Raw genomic sequence first — 21,298 nt, forward strand, 5'->3', positions numbered from 1 at the left:
TACTTGCGGCTCGCATAATGATGTGAAGAAATACTGTTTAAAATTATTATTCAAAAAATTATTTAATATGAAGGCAATAGGCAGAGTGTTACAGGCATAGCCCTATACCCGTTATGTGCACACACAAAAAAGGAGAGTTGAAAAGTACGAGTTGGAAATATAATGATAGCCACTGCAACCAAAAGGAGTGCCTGACGAGCCAGTTGTAAGTAGGCTATTAAGACTCGACTCTAGACTGTGTTCGTGTTTTCCTCCGAAACAATAAGTTCCGTTGGAGCAGCCTTTCAACGCCTCTCTCTGTCTCTCGCTAGCAAACTTGACACAGACAACAAAGTAAAGCTAGTTTTCAGCTACGAGCCCGACACGGAACCCGACGTATTAGCCAGAGGTCCCTTTACTACAGTTCGGAGCCGCGGACCTGTTTTATATACGCCCGGAATAGTTTTCTATATGAGATCGCTGCAAGAAGTGCAGCCTTACCTAATGTCCACCCTACTGTTACTCATTTTATATTAAGATTTAAAAATCTAGTTGGTATTGGTATGGCGAGTAACCTTCAGTAATAGTAATAAATCACACAGCAATAAGACATTCATGTTGTCACGGTATGGCATGGCAGACCGTGGGGGGTGTGAGGAAGGAGGACCCAGGCGCGGTGCTCTGTGTGCGAAAAGTGCGTTTATTTACAGTGATGGAAACAACAATAAATCCCCGTGTTTTCCCCAGACTCCCGTGTCGTGTCTTCTCCCAGTGTTTGTGCTCTCCGCTCCCGTGTCTCAGCACTCCCCGTGCTGGCTGCTGTCTGGCTCTCCACACCTCTCCTGGGGATACAATAGAAGCAGCCGTCAGGACACATATAACCGCGGGCATACACACACTAACTTGGCTCAACAGGAAGACTAACGTGGAGTCTCATGGAATGAGCTCCAAGACTCTCTAAAGTAGCTCCCCCGACGAGGCCTGATCAGCCGCTGGTGTGTGGCTTTGGGTGTGGCCAGTCCACCAGCAGGGCCACACCCACCTGGCCTGAAGGCGCCCACAGAGACACATACACACACAGGCACATATGCACAAACATAGAGAAGGGGGAGCAACACCAAAAATACATAATATAATAGGTCCATGACTGCCCAGGGGTCCTGGGTCACCCAGTCCCAGGACCCTGACACATGTAGTTGTAAAAGCATGATAATATATTAAGTAATCCAAAGTATTCAGAATACGTTACTCTCATTGAGTAACATAACTGAATACGTTACAAAATACATTTTGAGGCATGTAATCTGTAATCTGTAGTGGAATACATTCTAAAAGTAACCTTCCCAACACTGTCAGTGGCAGACTCTCGGGTCTGAGGTTCTTCACAAGTTTTGGATGTTTTCTGGTTTTTCTAATGTGAGCTTGGGACATCGTGACAGGCGGCTTGAGCCGGCTGTAGCTGCTGTCTTTATCTAAATCAAAAGCATCCAAATATGTAACTTGCACATGGAAGTCTGATATAATCAGTGACACCTAGGAAGGGACTAGGTGACAACCAAGAATAGTTTGGTTACTACTAGAGAGACAGCTGACAGTACGGAAAGACAGCACCCGGGGCAGGATGGGCTAGCACCCCAGCTTGCGTCTCTCGTAAGAGAGAGACCTAAACTAAGCTACAGAACAGTCCTCAGAAAGATACCCTCAGGAGGTCCCGAGAGGGGGCGGGGGATGAGATCGCCACTTGGACAGACCAAGCGGTATGTACCCAGGCTAATGACATGACTATGAGATGTTTCTGCTGCAAGTTATGTAAGAACGTACATGGCCTTAAAGTCCATCAGGCCAAATTGAAATGCAGTGAGAAAGAGAAGGTGGTGCAGCCTGGCCAGGAGTCACCCCACAGAGCCCGTTCCTCCACGCACTGCAATCCCCAGATCCAAGCAGAATAGTTCAGCAACGACAACGGATCAAGTGTGTTGTGTTTTTATATAACACTGGAGATGATGGCTCGTTTTTAGGCACACTTTAATGTTAGTTAAACTGTTTACATCGCACACTTCCACTTCTTCTCTCTCCTCCTCATTTACCTGTTACACAGCGGCACCTCTGGCCTGAAGAAGTAATAGCACCATAGAAGCACATAACATTCAGATTCAGTCTATATAAGCTTGTAAACACAACAAAGTGGGCCCCAGCCAGTAAGGGAGTTGAATGGTTACAGTTTGACAGAGACATGATAAACATGATCCAAACTACAGCAAAAGGAGTTTTTGACTGCCGAGAGATTTGGCCTTGTCATGAAAGGTAACACCAAGCCCATCTAGACTATGAACCAAAGAGCCGCTAAAATCCACCAACTGAGACAAGAGCTCCACACCCTCAAGAAAAAATGCAAAGTTCTACTGAGGAGGAGAGACAAGCCCTAGCTGAACTTCGTGACATTCTAAGGAATAGACTGGTAACCCTCCGGAGAGCAGAATGGCACAGGAGAAAAGTAAGACAGGGCAAGAAAGTGTACTGCATTCATTGTTAACCCCTTTGGTTGTAGAAAACAACTGCTTGGCGATAAATGTAGCGGCCGGCTCGACTGCTCAGCAGAGTAAGTTCACGCTTTCCTGCATGACTTATTAAGCAATCCATCGAGAGAACAGGAGCTCAAACCCAACAGAGCGCTCATTAACCCAGCTTTCCCAACATCAGTGTTTGATCTGCCAAACATTCTGAAGGAGGCTGAGAAGGTGGTTAAGGCAGCTCACTCAGCCTCTGCTCCAGGCCCCGGTGGTGTGCCATACATTGTATACAAACGCTGTCCTCAGCTCCGGCGTCACCTCTGGAAAATCTTGAAGGTGATATGGCGAAGGGGGAGGATTGTTGATCAGTGCAGGTACGCAGATGGAGTGTGGATCCCTAAAGAGGAAAACTCAAGGCACATTAGTCAGTTTCGGTCCATCTCACCACTGAGTGGAATGAAAGGCGTTTTTTTAGCATCGTTCCCTGGAGGCTCACTGAGTTTCTCTTCACATGTTTTGGATGTTTTCTGGTTTTTCTAATGTGAGCTTGGGATGATCTGACAATGAATATGGTGGCCAATTCAGCTGAGGTGGAATGCAGAGGTCCTCTAACCAGGTCTGGTGTGTGGCAGCCCCCCAGAAGAGCCCTTATGGATGATTTCACTGTTACAACAACATCAGTCCCAGGAGGAAGGTGGATATTGCAAGGTCTCTAAAAACTTGTCACCTGGGCAAGGATGAGTTTCAAACCTTCCAAATCAAGATCTGTGGTGTTAAAAAGAGGGACAGTGGAGGACAAATTCAGTTTTTCCTTGGCTGGAACGATCACCCCTTTCATCAGTGAGCAACCAGTGAAGAGTTTGGGGAAGCTTTTTGACGCATCTCTGAAAGACTCCACTGCCTTCCACAAGTCCACCAAAGAGCTGGATAACTGGCCCCCTAAGGTTGACAAGTCAGGTCTGCCAGGTAGATTCAAGACCTGGATTTACCAGCACTCCATCCTACCGCATGTCCTGTGGCCTCTGTTTGTTTTCTCAGTTCCAGTGTCAACTATGAAGTCCCTCGAGAGGAGAATTACTAGCTTTCTGCGCAAATGGTTGGCCTTCGCCCGCTGCCTCAGCAGTGCAGCCCTTTATGGAACCAGTAACACCTTGCAGCTCCCATTTAGTAGTCTCTCAGAAGAATTTAAGATGGCACACACTAGAGAAGTCCTTCAGTATAGTAATTCGAGGGACCAGAAAGTGGTATTGAGGTGAGAACAGAAAGGAAGTGAAGAGTGCAGAGAGAAGTGGAGGTGGCAGAGTCACACCTCAGGCAGGAGCAGCTGGTGGGGACGTTGGCCACTGGGAGAGCTGGCTTGGGTCTTTTCCCAAAGACCCAAGCTTTGGTCTTTGGGAAAAGTCTTTGGGAAAAGACCCAAGCCTTTTCCCAAAGACCCAAGTGGGGAAGGCCCAAGGGAAGGAGAGACCAGCTAATTCAGGAAGAGGTCCGAGCAGGCGTGAAGGAAGAGCGAACGAGTAAGACTGTGGGGCTCAGGCAAAAGGAGGTATGGGCAAAGTGGGAGAATATCTTACAGCGGAAAGTTACGTGGACAAACATCATCAAGGCAGATTTCCATCGTTTCCATTTCCTTGTTCAGGCTGTATATGATGCCTTGGTAAGGTGTGGGGCAAGAGCTGGAGAGGAGCCCTGTCAGCAGCGAAGATTACGGTCAGGTCTCCTCTATACACCTCGGACTGGCAGCTGCAAGCTGACCTAGGGAAGCAGTTGAAATTCCCTCAGCACATCGCTGAAACATCACTTCAGCCAGACATAATTATTGTCTTGGAGGCAGCAAAACAGCTTATTGTCCTCTAACTCACTGTGTCCTGGGAAGAGCATATGAAAGAAGCAAATGAAAGGAAACATGCCAAGTACAAGGAGCTAGTAGAGAAGTGCCGAGGAGGGGGCTGGAAGACGTACTATGAGCCAATAGAGGTGGGCTGCAGAGGCTTTGCAGGACGCAAACCAAACCAACTGAGCCTAACAGGAGTGGCTAGGAAGAGGGCCATCTGGTCTGTATGTGAAGCCGCAGAGAAGGCCACAAGGTGGCTGTGGATAAAGAGGGCTGATCCTTGGGCAGCTGGTGCTTGGGTCTGATCAACCTTAGCTGGGTCGCCTGGACGATGTTGAAAGACCCGAAACACCCACTGACCCCAGGTTAGATCACTGATGATGCGTCCCAGCGCAGATGTATCTTGCACACACACAAACGAAATGGAAGAACATGTGCACATCGTTCACTTTATTCAGGTCTTTCAGTCAGAGAAGTCTGTCTGTGTAGTGATGACATTATTATAATACATAATATTTACCCTCAGCGACAAAGTAGCACGTGCACACTGTGAAAATGTTTCTGCATACTGCTTGTGCTTAATCCTGCTGCTGTTTTCAGGTGATTTTATTAATGTTGCACATTTAAAAACATCAGGATTTGACCCAAAACGCTTCCCAGTCATAAAATATACAAATACTGAAAAAAATACATGCATACAAGGTCCCTCAACGGGATTAATGCGTTATTGAGCTGTGTCAGACTTTTCTCTTTGTACCTGCTGAATCACCATGGTAACCGATGCTAAACAAGGAGAGGAGTGTCCAATCAGAAGGCTTCTTCATAGATTCACTGAGGATGGAGAGGTTCAGCCAGTATTAAAGATTGCTGCTTAGCTGGAAGCCTCAGGTTCAAACAATGCCTGCAGTCGAGCAAGAAGGTGAAACTCTGCAGGGGCAACTCTGCAGCTGCCTCTGACCTTTGACCCCAGCTGTGGAATGGGGCCAGAGAGCAGATAAACTGTAATAGGTTTGCAGATTGTAATGTGATTAGATTCGCTGTGTTTCTTAATCAGGTGCACTGCTGGTTTCTACAGACAGGAAAAGCAGCAGTCCCAGGGTGAAATAAACTGTCTCAGCCCATGTCCTTGGGTCAGCTGTGGATCACTTCATGAACTGAATCTGCATAAAAATGAATAATCATCCAACACATAAGAGCTCGTAACTGCTCCAATATGAACCAGACTATAAAACTCGTTTTATTTCTATATGCATGTCCAACGTCCCCAAACATGCAGCAACATTCAGTTTCAGACTTGGGAGACCTTTGAAACGCTCCAGAGAGGACACAGTGGTGAATCAGTGGGCAGGGTCAGATGTTTTAGAAGACTAACTATGAGTGGAACATGGTACGTGGTCAAGGGGACCCAACAACCCCCCCAAATCCTTAATGTGTCAGTTCAATCTGTCACAGTCTGACTGTGGCAGACTGTATGGAGTGACGAGGTGGGCCCAAAAGCAGACACGCAGAGAGACAAAACCTGACGTAACAGAAGGTGAGCTGTGTATTTAAGGTTGGCAAAAAACTACGAACAAAGGGCAAGGGCAAAACTGAAACCTAAACCTAAACTGGGTGAACTAAAATACAACATGAAAGACCCTAACATGAACACAGATAAGCCTGGGGATGAATACCTGCGACGTGGAACATGCAAACCAACAGATGACCTGACGACGAGTGACTGGAAACACAAAGACTAAATGCACACAGGAGTTGTTCAGGGTAAGTGGAAACACATGGGGAAACAGCTGACACAAATGAACATAACAACGTCACAGGGGAAGAGTAAAACTAAACACATTGACCATAGAACACAAGACCTCTTCAAAATAAAACAGGAAACATAATGAGACGCAGACATGACAACATGAACTTGACAACATAAGACACACAGACATGAAACACATGAAGGGCGAGGGAGACTTAAACATAGAGGAGAAGACATGGGAAATCTAAGAAACAATGAACTATAGCAACAACCTAGGCATGGCAGGAAAGAACTTAGATAACCTAAAGAACTTAAATATAAGCCATAAACATCAAAATATATTAACATTCAAAACGCTGGGCCAAATGGCCCAGGATCGTGACACGATCAGTTCAGAGTGTCCTCAGGTTTGTGCCCAGGAGCAGCACTTGAAAGGGCACGAGGTCACCTGACCTTTACGTCCAGAATTATCACTGCTGATGAGCGGTGGATGTGTGGCTGTGACCAGCAGTGACGGGAGGGGCCCGTCAGCTCAGGAGTACAGCCATCGCTTCCAAATGAAACTACTCAGTGCGGTGAACAGGGGTAAAATCCTTCCACATGTAAGAAAATGGCCCTTAAATGCTCATTGTGTTCACAAAAGAGGCAGAGCGCTCCTGAGCAGCGTCTGTATGAGACAAGCTGAGCGCTCTCCATCAGCGGTAACATGAAAACAAAAATACCAAAAACATTTCATAAATCTGGCATCAAAGCAGTGACGCAAACACAGCTTCCTTTTTATCCTCTGAGTCATTTCATGAACCAACATTGAGTTCAAATAAGAAAAACACAGACTATGCTTCACCGAATGCAGACCTGCCAAACACGAGCGCTAACGTCAGGATTCTGGTTTCATGGGGTTTCTCTCGTGTTTACCTCCTGATGTGTGACTCCGTGTCACCATTCATTCATCTCTTCCTCCAACATCACGCTCAGTTCCCTGTTTGTGATGCTTTGATCCAGAGACGACCGTCTTTAATTAAGAGATGTGACGAAAAATTCCTGCCTATCAGCAGCTGGAGCTCTGATTGGCCAGCTGCTGCAGCAGAAAGAATAAGGATATAAATCAGCTTAGTAGCAGTAGCAAATTTCATTTCTCATCTTTCATCTTTTAAAGAAAATGAATTCTGAAATTCAAAAATTTAAACCCAGGTTTAATTAATGAAGTTATGAAGCTGTGTTTGGACACACAGGAACATAAAGATCACAGCGCCCCCTCTGCTCAGTTCTGATAACACACTTTCACAACTACAAGTAAAATTCACTCATGCAGCTCAGTCATCGTCACTGCACCAACAGCCGTGTTTGTGTTCATGGCTGAGTTGTGACTGTGGAGGACAGGAACCTCACAGGCCTCAGAACCGGTCCGGTCATGTCTCTGCAGTCAAAGAGTTCATAGAGCAGCTTTAAAGTCTCACTTCAAGACCAACAGAAATGTACTGAGGTCTCTGAGGTGTGTGGTGACCTGACAAAATGTCTCTCCTGCTTTGTACACAGTGCTCTTCAACACACATGACCCTGTCGCTGTGTCAGTGCCGCCCCTTCCTTGGATGGCTCTGATAGTTCCCTCCCCCTGCAGACTGGGAACGCCCACAGACCTACAGAATTGGAGATGTTCTGATCCAGTCGTGTGTTACATTCAGTTCAATTCAATTGTATTTATACAGCACCAAATTACAACAGCAGTCGCCTGAAGTTGCTTTATACTGTAAGGTAAAGACCCTACAATAATACAGAGAAAACCAAAACAACCATATGACCACTTACGATCAAGCGCTTTGGCGACAGTGGGAAGGAAAAACTCTCTTTTAACAGGAAGAAACCTCCAGCAGAACCAGGAACAGAACTACAAGTTTTCAAAGTCACTGAAATCCTCATGCTCGCTCATTTTCCTGATTCTCACATCACCTCTGTGGCCATGTTCACCTGCTCCCTGATAGATCCCGCCCCAAGTAACAGGAGCCATGATGTAGAGGTAATCAGTACTATTCACATCACCTGTCAGTGCTCACGATGCTAGGTCTCTTTTATGAACCGTGACCCCCCACCCCCCGTGTCCATCTAATGCCTGATTGGTTCTTGCTCCCAAACAGACAATTCAAGCAGCTGGTAGGTGTGGTTCATGTATGGCCGGTCCCCTCTCTGTGACATCATACAGAGCAGGGAAATAAAACTGTGATAAAGGGTTACTGTACACACACTGAGCTCATTATTAGAAACTACAGAAATGTTTAACATGAATGTCCCTGTGGCTCTGACTGTTTGACTGATGGGCTAAAGAAGCAGAAGGAGCAGAGCAGGCTGGAGACCGAGTGTCAGATACCAGCCGTCATGTTCCTGGTTTCTCCTGATAAGTGGCCCTTGTTATATTTTTATACACACATTTGCAAAAACTCAGAAACCCTTTTTTTCTGAAAGTGAAAATACTGCTGTGATGGCATCATTAGCGTTTCAAATATATTAGTTCCCCATCTCACAGCCCACGTACTGTCATCCGCAGTGTTTCCTGTAGGCTGGAGTGACACTGAGCACACATACAATAAATGTCAGTACTCAGACTGCCACATCAAAGCCTGAGAGTTACTTTCTGTCTCTTTTCATCCTTGTTTTATTAGATCTCACACAGAATTTCTGCGTTTGTGCAGGGGTGGACAAAATGAGGATGTACCCAGCACACAAGGTTTAAGATAAAGCTTTTAGGAAGCTCTGAGTCATTTCAAGCACAACAGAACAAAGTCAAACATGAGGAAGGAGCTGCTCTGGGCCTGGAACGAAGAAAAGTCCTGCTTATTTCCTCAGATTATACCAATCCACGTTCAACAACTATGCTAAAATCTAAGATCTGCTTCTCCTGTGGAGCTTAAGCTGTGGAGCAGAGGAGTACAAAGGTGTGATGGTGGTACGGCTGCAAAGAAGAACTGCTTTATTGCGTTTGGGTTCAGGGAGAGTGACAGTTTAAATATCGTCTTGATAAAATGGAGCCTTAGACTGACCGACAGGCCGGTGCAACTTTACCAGATCATTTGGGTAAACAGGAAAGCAAAGGTTTCGATTCACGGGTCAGTAAATATGCCAAACTTCATTTACGGAGACAAGCTCCTTCGACTGAAAGAATGAGACTCCAGATACAAGAGGCTGAAATGAGTTCCTCCAAAAAGGGAGGCTGGACTGGCGCTTAGAATACAATGAGCAACTCAAATACTGAAGCATGTTATTACCTGTGTGCCCATGGCTCTGATGGAAAACAGATCTCTGGTCTTGGACTCAGGGTTTTGAGTTTTTGTGTGAAAATGTTTTGAAAAGTGATTTAAGCTCATGTTTCCTGTTACTAGTGTTATTTTATTTTATATTTCATTGTCGTCCTTTGGCACCTGGCATTGGTTCTTTAGTTACCCGGGCTTTTAGCTCTTAGTGTAGCTATAGAGGACTTCTTCATACAAAAATCAAATCAGGCATTACCTACTAACAGTACCACTCATTCGACCACTGATAGTCTGCTTTCCCTGTTCAACTCAGCTTGTCTGAAAATACTGGATTCCATTGCTCCTTGCACCACTAGGTATCTAAAACCTAAAACCCAACCGTGGTTAAATAATGACACCAGGGAACGCAGACGGGCATGTAGAAAAGCGGAAACACAGTGGAAAAAGGACCGTCTCCAAGTGTTGTTTGAGGCACTTAGAGAATCCCTGTCAAGTTACCAGAAAGCTGTAAGAGCAGCTAAAAGCAAGATCGTGTCCAACAACTATCATAAACCTCGGATTTTATTTGGTATTATAAACTCAGATTTTAATCCTCCCACTGCTGATCCTCATATAGCAGTGAACATAACAAGTGAGAATCTAATGAAATTCTTCATTAATAAAATTGTAGATACTAGATCCCACATTATTCCTCCCATTTCTGACCCAGGTGTTTATGCTCCAACCTTGGCTGTTTTTGATCATTTCGAGCCAGTATCCCTTTCATTACTTAATGAAGTAGTCAGAAACTTGAGACCTTCAAAATGTACCCTGGATATCACTCCACCTAGGTTACTGAAAGATGTTTTTGACACTGTTGGTACATGTCTGCTTTCTATTGTCAATAGCGGTCTTCAGTCTGGGTCTGTTCCCTCTGATTTTAAACATGCTGTGGTGGAACCCATCCTTAAAAAGCGGAATCTGGACTCAACAGTTCTACCAAATTACCGCCCAATCTCTAAATTGTCTTTTTTGTCAAAAGTTCTGGAGAAAATTGTCCTTCTGCAACTCCAGACCTTTTTAGACCAAGACGACATTGGTGAACTATTCCAATCTGGTTTTAAAATGCACCACAGCACTGAAACCGCTCTTTTAAAAGTTTCTAATGACCTTTTAACTTTTACCGACTCGGGAGATTCTGCTATTTTAATATTATTAGACCTCGACTGGAACAATGTGCCGGAGTTAAAGGGCTTGCTTTGGAATGGTTTAAATCCTACTTATCTAATCGTACTTTCTCTGTTAGATTCAGAGATAAATTGTCTCCAAAGACGACCCTTTTTTGCGGGGTCCCCCAGGGCTCTATCCTTGGTCCAGTCCTTTTTTCAATTTATATGCTCCCGTTGGGATCTATTTTTGAAAAATATGGAATTTCGTTTCACTTTTACGCAGATGATTCTCAGATTTACCTTCCACTAAAACGAAAATCTGTGAATCCTGTGAAGGGACTGCTTGATTGCCTAAAAGATGTCAAGGCATGGATGACTCTAAATTTTCAAAATCTAAATGAAGGTCATTGTCTTTGGTCCTTCTGACCATTATGACCTTGGCCCCTTAGGAAATTATAAAAAACCATTTGCAAGAAATTTAGGGGTGATTTTTGACAGCAATTTAACATTTGATAAATAGATAAATAATGTAGTCAAAACCAGTTTCTTTCATCTTCGCCTAATTACAAAAGTTAAGCCCTTTCTCTGTTTCAGAGATTTTGAGAAAGCGGTCCATGCCTTCTTCTCATCTCGCCTCGACTTCTGTAATAGTCTCTACTCTGGTGTCACCTCTTCATCAATTGGCTGACTGCAGCTAGTTCAAAACGCTGCAGCACGGCTCCTAACTGGCACACGCAAGTGAGATCATATATCTCCTATACTTGCATCACTACACTGGCTGCCAGTAGGCTTTCGAATTGACTTTAAGATCTTAACACTTGTTTTTAAGTCGTTGCATGGACTAGCCCCTACATATCTTGCTGATCTCCTAACCTGGTATTCTCCCCCAAGATCCTTGAGGTCTGCAGACCAAATGCTTTTGGTTATCCCTAGGTCCAGATTAAAACACAGAGGAGACCGGGCATTTTCTGTGACTGGCCCCAAACTTTGGAATACATTGCCTTTGCATATCAGATCCTCCCCAACACTGCATACTTTTAAAAGTCGTCTAAAGACCCATTTTTATTCTCTGGCTTTTGATTCATCATGAGTTTGTTACTATTATTCTTTTTTATGATTTTATTCTCTTTTTTATGATTTTATTCTCTTTTTTATGATTTTATTCTCTTTTTTTATGATTTTATTCTCTTCTAAAACACTATTCTGGGTTTTTTTTAATGTTTATTGCCTTGTCCATTTTATTGTACAGTGCTTTGGTCAGCACCTGTTGTTTTAAAAGTGCTATATAAATAAATTTGAACTTGAACTTGAACTTCAGGTTTATTAGTTCCCTTTCATGTTCCGATTCTGCGCCTTCATTCAATCGTTGTTTTGCTGTTAGGTTGTGCCTCTCTTCCTGTTATATTTTGGTAAGTGTTGCCTCGTGTTGGTTAGTTGTCTTTAGCTGTGTTCTCCTCCTGTTTCCACTTCCTTCATCGTCTTTTGTATCTACTGTGTCAGTCTTCGCTTGTCGAGATACCCCTCATGACTGTATGCTCTAACTTACACCTTCCCTGTGATCTGAGTCATTTTTGGATCTCCTGTTTTTGTAATTTGCTTCTTTGATCTGGTCTTTGCTATTCAGCATTAAAGCTCACTTTAGTTTTATTTCTGTCTTCTGCAGCCTGTGTGTGGGTCTGCAAATTATTCCACCACCTTAAATATGTGTGGAGAGGATTGCTCCTCATAGTTAAGGACGAATTGCTCCCCTGACCAAATGCGGTTGGGAAACTTGGGGTCTTCTTCACGAAGGCTGGGACGGAGTGGGGAATGGAGAGGAGGGCAGTTGTGGGATTGATTGTGTGGCTGTTGTAACTGATTATCTCTTGTTGTTTATCAATTATGCATCACGTATGTTAATGAGCTCTGAGTCTGGATCTAAAGAGCAGGACTGTAGACACATGTGGGTGAACTGAGCCTTCGAGAGAAGGGCTGAGGAGCTGCAGCGTCCTGGTGGAACTCCGAGATAGACTTGAGGGATTATATTTCTTATCTGCAACCCTTCTGCTCAGGATTCCCAAGGAAGAAGATTGGGATAACAAGGCTTGGCAGAAGGATGTCTGTGATACTCTTGTTAGCCTGTTAACTGAAACCTGACTTTCTGAAAAAAAAATAAAGTCAGTGAATGATGAAGTCAGTGTAGTCACAATGGTCTTTATATTTGTTGCATGTGGAGAAAAGTTCACTTGTAATTGAGTGTTTTTATCAGATTTGACTGATGATTCTGTTCGTGCAGTTTTCATGTCATGCTGAGCAATGCTGTGGCTTTTTCTCCATTCATTCACACAGGAGCTTCAAAATAAAAGCCCAGAAGCTGCAGAGCAGTGAGACTTTCCTCTAGAAGGATTTATAGTTTGTAGACATGTAGTAGCAGTGTTTAAGGTTCAGCTCAGCATACAGGTCACAACCAGACAACTGACTGAACAAACTGGACAAACCAATGATGTCCATTTCTGCCCCATGTACCTTTGTGGTTTAGAGTCTAAACAAGCAGGTAGAAAACTTAAGAAAACAATCATGCAAGACTCAGTGACACAAATCCAGCTCTTTGATGAGCCATCAAAGCAGAAATCCTCCGGCTGGTCTGGAAGGTTTGACTAAATTCATAGTTCCAACAAGACTGCACAGCATGGCAACGTTTTTAAATGAGCCTCTAAAGAAAGACCAACAAACAAATTCACCAAAAAAAAAAACTAAGTTCAAACCAACATTTAAACCAACATCCAAACTGTAAGAGGGAGTTGTGTCTCAGAGGTCAGTTTGATCGGCTGTCTGAGTAGAAAGCACTTCTTTGGGTTCTTTGGGTTAAGAGGGGTTTGAACACAACCTTTAGTTCCTGAGGAAGACGCTGCCCTTCCTTTCACTGTACCTCCCACATTCTTCCTGCCGATCAAACCTCGACCTGCCCGTCTCTTTCCTAACCTTGAGGCCAGCTCTGCCCTCTTGCTCTCAGGTTGTCACTGCTCGTTACACTGATATAGCTTGAAGTGCTCTTTTGTCTCGAGCAGCTTTCACATGTGTGAATGTGTCTGAAAACCAGGTCCTTCCTGAAAAAGAGAGCATCGCTCTCAGTATCTGAGGCACTGGGGTGAGAAAGTTACTGCTGACCGTCATAGTCATGCCCTTATCCAAACAGAACAAATGATGCTTCACAGAGCCCATTTGATCCATCATGAACATCCACCTCACTGAGGAAGAGACGGTCAGGCGCACTGATAATTACCCCGGAGCTCTCTCCCTCTGTGTTGAATGAAGAATTAGATTCCCTCTTTGTGCACGTTTGAAGGTGGCTCAGCCATGCTGCCATGCAGGAAGCATGCTTTCAATTTGAAACCACCCGGGCTTATTTCATTGTTCCCTAAAAGTCAAAACACGAGTCGGCTTTGACAGCGTGACAAAAGAAAATCCAAAGCAGAAGTGATCTTACAACACCAACGCAGAGTCCCCAGCAGACCTCAAATTTACCCTATTTTAAGGTTTCATCATCATTCATCAGTGAGCGTCGCATCTATCAACATGTGTTCCCATCCATCAGCTGCATGACTGCAGAGCTGCACATGTAACCAAGCAACTGCAGGAGGGCTCTGTGCGTGACTGATTGTAAATGACAGAAGCCCAAACAAACATCAAAAAGCTGCCAGTTCACACAGAAGCTTGTCAGGCATCTTGAATGGAGCTGAGTTGAGCAGGGAGTGAAAACGCCACAGAGTGCAGTGTGGACCGGAATTGAGTTCTGGACCTGCTGCAGATGATCCGAAGGTCAAACCACAAATGTGAAAAGGACATCTGTCACTATGGGGACTTACCTGTACCCTTATGATTTGTACCTGCTGGAGGACAGTCTTAAAGCTCTGTGCTGTACTGTTCTGCACCTAAATGTAAAACTGACCTTTTAAATATCGATGTGCGATTGGGTCTAAGGGTGACGAATGATATTTGTACAGGTGAACAATAAGTCACCACTCCGGCTCTCCAAGCAGGTGCTCACAGGTAGCTGGATGACCTCTGGAGGTGTGTTTATCCCTGTAAGGATGTGCTGATATTTCTACGGCTGGGCGTAGACTCTGTAGTTCTGTTTCAGAGAAGAAAATCTCTTGCTCTCCTGTATTAATGGATCTGAGAGTTTTCACTGCCACCTCATGTCTGAGTTGCAGGGGAGAGTTGAATGCAGAGGTGCGTGTGTACCCAAGCATCTGAAGGAGGGTTCGTCACACAGCAGATCTTAAACTACAAATACCTGCCGGTCCGCACAGAAACTGTCAGTAACTCAGAAGCAGAGGTGCGATTAGACAGGAAGTCCAGAGACAGCAGTGCATTCTGGGAGCGTCAGCAGTCATCAGATCAGACAATCTCAGGAATCTGAATCGGTCCAGAACCTGAAATTTCTTCTTCAGCTAGTCTGCTGATGATTTCCTCATGTGCTTGTGACATCAGCCACCCTCTCTGAGCTTCAGCTGCTGGACTTTCCTCCCGAAAACATTTTCATCCACATCTGGATTCCTTTTCCCAGCAGTGACTGCTCAGAGTCCAACCCCAAACCCTCATTCTTTCTGCACTGTGGAGGAGGTAGGAAGACTTTTTTGACTACCTCTTTCAGCATTGTCCGTCTTGCTGTGCAGTCCTCTTTACTGGACATTCACTTCCAAATTTCTTTTTTAACTTGTTTGGAACAAATTTTTCCAGCTTTTGCATCCTTATAAACCTCCTGCTATAATCCTGTAAATTTATTATGAACCATGGCTCAAACCATCCAGAGTGGCTGTTAAACTTGCATGTATGCCATCATTATAAAAGTCTGGCCTTTTTGAAACACTGCAGTGATAAAAATAAATGTATGAGCTTCCTTTGAAAGATAAATTCTCATTTCTTTGGCTACAACAAACCCCAAGTGTGATCCAAGACAGGTTTCTGCTGACCTGGTTTAAGTCAGGTAAGTGCGAGTCACATTAAGTGTACAGAAATATGAGTAACTCTAAAGGCTTTACTCTCACTGTATCAGTGAGCAGCAGTCAGTTCGATGTCTCAGGTGGGCGTCCGTCTGCACTGCCAGGGTTAACTGGCCCTGTGTGCTTTAGTCACGATCTGAAACCCCTTCCAACATCCAAACTTCCCTCTGCATGCCAATGAGTGCAAAACCACAAATTCCATCATTTGTTTATTACCCCTTTCTAACATGGTCATCTGCAGAGCTCCTTCAGTGACAGACTGCTGCATCCTCGATGCATGAAAGAGCATTTCCGCAGGTCCTTCCTCCCTGCAGCTGTACAATCAAAACTGCTCCCAACAAACATAGATGTTTACATCAGCGCTGTAACTCGCACTATTTTATCAACCGATTCACACTATAACCAGGGTCTGCCTCTTATCTGTATTTAATTTTATTTTATTTTATTTAATAACGGTACAGTACTCTGTTTTTGGTAACCATTGTCCTTGATGTAAATATGTAAAAATTGTGTATGTTTCTGTTCTGTGTCTTGTGTACTGTTTGTTTGTATATGTGTCTTTCTTGCTGCTGTTACACACGAATTTCCCCTTGTGGGACAATTAAAGGATTCTTCTTCTTCTTCTTCATCTGACACAGTTTACAGGTCAGAGGGTTTTCCAGTTATCCCAAAGTAAAAAACAGTACCACTTTCTATCACTCCTTTGTGTTATCAGCATGTACTCCCACTCTCTGAGTGGTTATTCAAGGGAAAGACACTCCTGACACTAGCATCTGCATTTACAAGAGGAAATAGCAAAATCGGCAGGCTGAGAGCCGAGGCAGCAAACAGGCGCACGAGAAACCCACAAACAGACACACACTGGGGTAATTCAGCAGCTGTGGCCTCATCCTGCTCATCAGTGTGAAGTAGAAGACGAGGTCAAAGGAGCCACAGACACACCGAACGGAGAGAGGACAGTGAAAGGAGGTTTGAAAAAATTAAAGGTGAGGGAGGAAAGAAGAGGTTGATGGAGGGGGAGGAGAAGAAGGTGGAAATGGGAGTAGGTCCATATTAGTCATTCTGTCCATGTTAATTGGACTGCAATTATATGGCTTTTGGCCTTCTTAGTGCTTCTAAAGATAGAGCGGGGGCCCATCCATCACACTGTCTGTCTGGGCCTGCAGACGGCTGCTGTGATTGGTTGTGCAAAGAGTGTCTGAATAAACGGGCAGACATCAGCTCACCGGCACGTCCACGACTTCACAGAGACACAGAAACGTCCAACAACACCGACACCAAGGACTCAAAGGTTGAACCTGGACCTCATGTAACTCTGACTACATGACGGTTAAACAGAGGAGGCCCCAGGGTCTGTTTGAGACCCCGGAGGGGGGGGGGCAGCGTGGCTGGGGAGGGTTAAACAGAACATAACAGAACACTGTTAGCCTTATTTTAATCAGGCTTAAAATAATAGAAAAATACTGTTATTATTTTTGAGTTTATGTGAAACATGTTGCACATTTAATCCATATTTCATGTCATAAAATGATATATCACCCATAAAAGGTCAAATACTGCAGTAAAAGCAGTACACAGGTATATAACTACACACATCTACTGTTCTACTGATGACATCAGCTGTACAGAAAACCATCGGATATTTAATAAATCTTTACTTTTAAAATGGTTTTCTAACTTAAAGTAACTTTTTTAAACAGCCAGAAGATGTTTTTGTAATTATTTTATACTGCTAATTACAGAGCTCGTCAAGTATCAGATATGACTCCACATAAAATCACATGTAATGATGTGACTGACTGAATACTGAATACTAGCTGTTGTGTGCCGTCAGCTTAAAAAGTGAAACGTCTGTTCTTATAGATTTAGATCCAGTGTATTATATGTGGAAGCTGATGATCTTTAGTTTTCCTCCCACTGATTTTCCTATTTGATAAAAGTCATCACCTCCTCATCCAAAGAAAACTCCATGCACTCCCTCTGCTAACTCCGAGAGCCCACCCCGTACCACCACCCCAACACCACCACATCACCACCACCCGCATTTCCATTTTTCTGAGTTTCTGCAGAACGGTTCCTGATTTAACTACTACTGATATTTCTATATTAGAAAAAACTGAATAATGAAACAAAATATTTTTAGAATGTCACTCTTATAAACTTTATTTTAAAACAGGTTTTTGTGAAATTATATTCAATGATATTCACTGAATTTTAATGATGCAAGCATCTAATTTTACAGGCATTTAACATTTATTGTTCAAAGTCATTAAATCTGCGAATATGTAAATAATAACTATTCATTTCTATTATTATCTTTCATTTAACCAGTTTTGGTCAATAATCCTACAAGTTACACAACCACTGTAAAATTACATCTTTGACATAATTTCAGATGTTATGTACTTACACAGGTATTAAAAAACTTCCATAGTTACACAACATATGTGTTAATTAACACACAGATCAGTGTGAATTTCACAATCCTTTCGCTATTTTTCACTTTCACTCACTGCATCAGATTTTAGAAATGCATTTTATTCCCTGTTACAGGTTTTTTATGTTCATTCACATTAGACGTGTTCATTTACATTTTCGATGTACGGTTATGCTAACAGTAATCAGTGTACCTAATATTTCTAACACCACTGCACATGTGATTGAAGCTGCGCCTCAGCTGACCCCGCTCTGTGGTTTTACTGCTTCATGGCCAAGCTGCTGTCATTCCCACTCACTTCCACTCTGTTATAATTCCACTAACAGCTGACTGTGGAATATTTAGCAGAGGAAATTTTACGGCCGAACGGGTAACATCCTATCACAGTATCAACACTGGAACTCACTGAGCTCCTGAGAGGGAGCCGTGTTGGTAGAAGCAGTCTACCTGTGGCTGTGGAAGTGATTGGAACACCTGAGTTCAGCGAGTTGGATGAATGAGTGAATGCTTGTGGTAATGCAGTGTGAGAAGTGTGAGGGTTGGCCGAGACCAAGTGGAGACGAGACCAAGACCGAGACCAAGTCGAGAGGAGACCAAGACCAAGACCGAGACAAAAAAGTCTTTAAACTGCAGCCAGATGCTACTTCGTTTACAGGTGTCAGGCATATTTATGTGTTTTTGCGATGCACTCACACAGCCCTCCTCACCGCTGTCTCACTCACTTACTGAGAGGTCAGACGCACGCTCCACTTGACTGTCGCGTCTCTCACGCTCTCTGTTTTTCACATAATGATATTATCCTATATCCTCGCATGTGATTGGCCACAATATGGAGGGATTGGAGTATAGTTGAGCCACTGTGTGAGAGCTGAGCAGCGAAAGGAAATTAAGTGAGGAGCCGGCTCTCGCTCAATGGGAATCAACTCTTCTGATTCACTACAAAGTACTCTCTAAGCACGGCTCTTAGGGCTGATGCTTTTGAAATGACTGAAAGATTAATAGGCTCTGTTTTGAGTTTTGTTCAAAAAAGAATGACTTCATATAGGAAAAAAATATATATCACATATGCAGGACACCTTAAACTAGTTTTTTTAATTAAGCAGCAAGGCAGAACAAAATCAGGGCTGTATCAAGACACGAGGACTAAACCCCAATTCAACCAGACCCAGAACTGGTCCGGATGCTTCACCGGGGCGGAGTCTCTGTGGGCTCCCGCCCCTGGCTCCCAGGAGATGGCTGGAGGTGCCTCGTCGCTGGATTATTGTGTAACACTCGTCAGTGTCATTGCAAGTAAAGCTTTCTCTGAGTTTCTCTCGTGCCGCAACTTACCTGTTCTCCTTTCCTGTGCCAGACTTCTTGCCAGCCTGAGGATCACTGTTGGTGAGCTAAAGCCGGAGTCCGAGCTAGCCTGAGCGTCCGTGGAGGATTGTACATAGCCCGTGTGTTCCTTCCCCGTGCCTGTGTTCCTGGAGACCCCTCTTCCCGTGACAACCCCCCCCCCCCCAATATAATTATTTAGCCTTGTTGTGCAAACAAGCCTGCATAACTTAATAAATATAGAATTTGAAAAGTAACAAATGGTATCTAAAAAGATACACTAGGTACTAGATACATGTTCTCATGAGTTTTGACAAACAACCAATTGACTAACATGTGTGTCTCACCTGCTCTTGTTCCACCTCTGTTCTGTCCTCATTCTCCTCTCTCCCTCTCTGTTCCTCTCTCTCTGTTCCTCTCTCTCTGTTCCTCTCTCTCTGTTCCTCTCTCTCCCTCTCTGTTCCTCTCTCTCTGTTCCTCTCTCTCTGTTCCTCTCTCTCTGTTCCTCTCTCTCCCTCTCTGTTCCTCTCTCTCTGTTCCTCTCTCTCTGTTCCTCTCTCTCTGTTCCTCTCTCTCCCTCTCTGTTCCTCTCTCTCTGTTCCTCTCTCTCTGTTCCTCCCTCTCTGTTCCTCTCTCCCTCTTTGTGCTGACAATCAAACCAAACACCAACATCATCAAATATACAGTTGAAACCAGATATTTACATACTCTTCAGATAAAAACACAAACACTTTTTTAATTGTAACATCAAATCAGACTAAATGTTTAATTTTTTTAGATTGATAAATATAAAAAATATATTTGTTAATTTAAGAGTAAAGAGATAAATTGTCTGTGTTTCTTAATTGCAAATGGCACCAAATTGTATTCAAAATTGAGCCACACTTATGGAGGTCCACAATTCTTTTCCTGGTGTTTTGGTTGACATCTCTTGATTTTCCCATGTCAAAGAAACAGGCTCTGTGTTTTGGGGGTGCCTTATATGCATCCACAGGTGTGCCACCAATTTACTCAAATGAACTCTACTAACCTATCAGAAGCTTCTTAAGCTCAGAATGGAATCATCTGGAGTTTTCTTATTAATTAAAGACACAATAAACTCAGTTTATATACTCATAAATTTGATGAAAGTGATAAAAAATAGACAGCTCTCTCTCTTTATTCTGATATTTAACTAATTCAAAAGATATTTCAATATTTATTTATCTAAAACAAAACAAGTTTACTCTAAATTGATGTTGTACAGTAAAAAAATGTATTTTTCCCTAGAGTGTATGTAAATATCTGGTTTCAACTGTGAATATACTGCTGTGTATTGAAATTCCTCGTTTTGCATAGAAATATACTGAACACATACAAAGCATAATATATAAAATAACATCTACCTGAGTTTTTTCTTTGAAAGAAGCTCCTTATGTCCATTGTTGTGTTCATCAGTACATAACTGAAACCGATTTAGAGAGTTTGTTTAGCCGTGGAGGCTAACAACTGAAAATATGAAATAAACACACATGTAAGCTAAGACTCTCTAAAAAATCAGCATTGTTGTTCGGCTTTTCATTTGGCCATTTGTTGATTCACTCAAAGAGCAAGTAACGTAATATGGGTCAAGTGATCAGTTTGATATCAATCTTTTGTGATACACCGTCATATTTACATTATTTGTACAGTACAAATGATTTGCTTTAGTACCTGGTCAAACTTAAGCTCTCCTCTGTCTGCCTGGCTGCACTTCTCCTACAGCAAGCTCGCAGGCAGCAGCTTCTCCCCCCTCGCTCACATGTAAGTGCTGTGCTCAATCGCCTAGTGTCCGAGCTCGGATCATACCAAAATGAATAATGTGTGTAGTTTTTTGTTTTATACAGTTGTCAGTCAGGCACCTAACTATGAAACACTCCAAAAGACCCCGGGCTTCTGAAAAAATGACCCGGGCTTAAGCCCAGTAAGCCACCCCCCCGCTCCGCCGATGGTTGACTCCAAATCTCCCGACCACTATGTTGATCTGAGAAAGCAAGACCGAGACAGCAAGACCAAGACAAGGCCGAGGGATCCGAGACCAAGACAAGACCAAAGTCCGTCGAGACCAAGACAAGACCAAG

At 43.5% G+C, this 21,298-nt stretch overlaps 1 long non-coding RNA gene across 1 annotated transcript; it reads right to left on the minus strand.

Moving 5' to 3' along the window:
• Positions 1–609: 609 nt before the first annotated feature.
• On the minus strand, positions 610–19,653 carry LOC135933260 (uncharacterized). The gene is made up of 3 exons (XR_010573711.1): positions 19,547–19,653; positions 19,212–19,360; positions 610–821 (listed from the first exon to the last, which is right to left on the minus strand). It is a non-coding gene; the product is annotated as an uncharacterized LOC135933260 (long non-coding RNA).
• Between the last annotated feature and the right edge of the window lie 1,645 nt (positions 19,654–21,298).

This window comes from Pelmatolapia mariae, linkage group LG7, assembly GCF_036321145.2.
Source record: "Pelmatolapia mariae isolate MD_Pm_ZW linkage group LG7, Pm_UMD_F_2, whole genome shotgun sequence".
Taxonomy (NCBI): domain Eukaryota; kingdom Metazoa; phylum Chordata; class Actinopteri; order Cichliformes; family Cichlidae; genus Pelmatolapia; species Pelmatolapia mariae.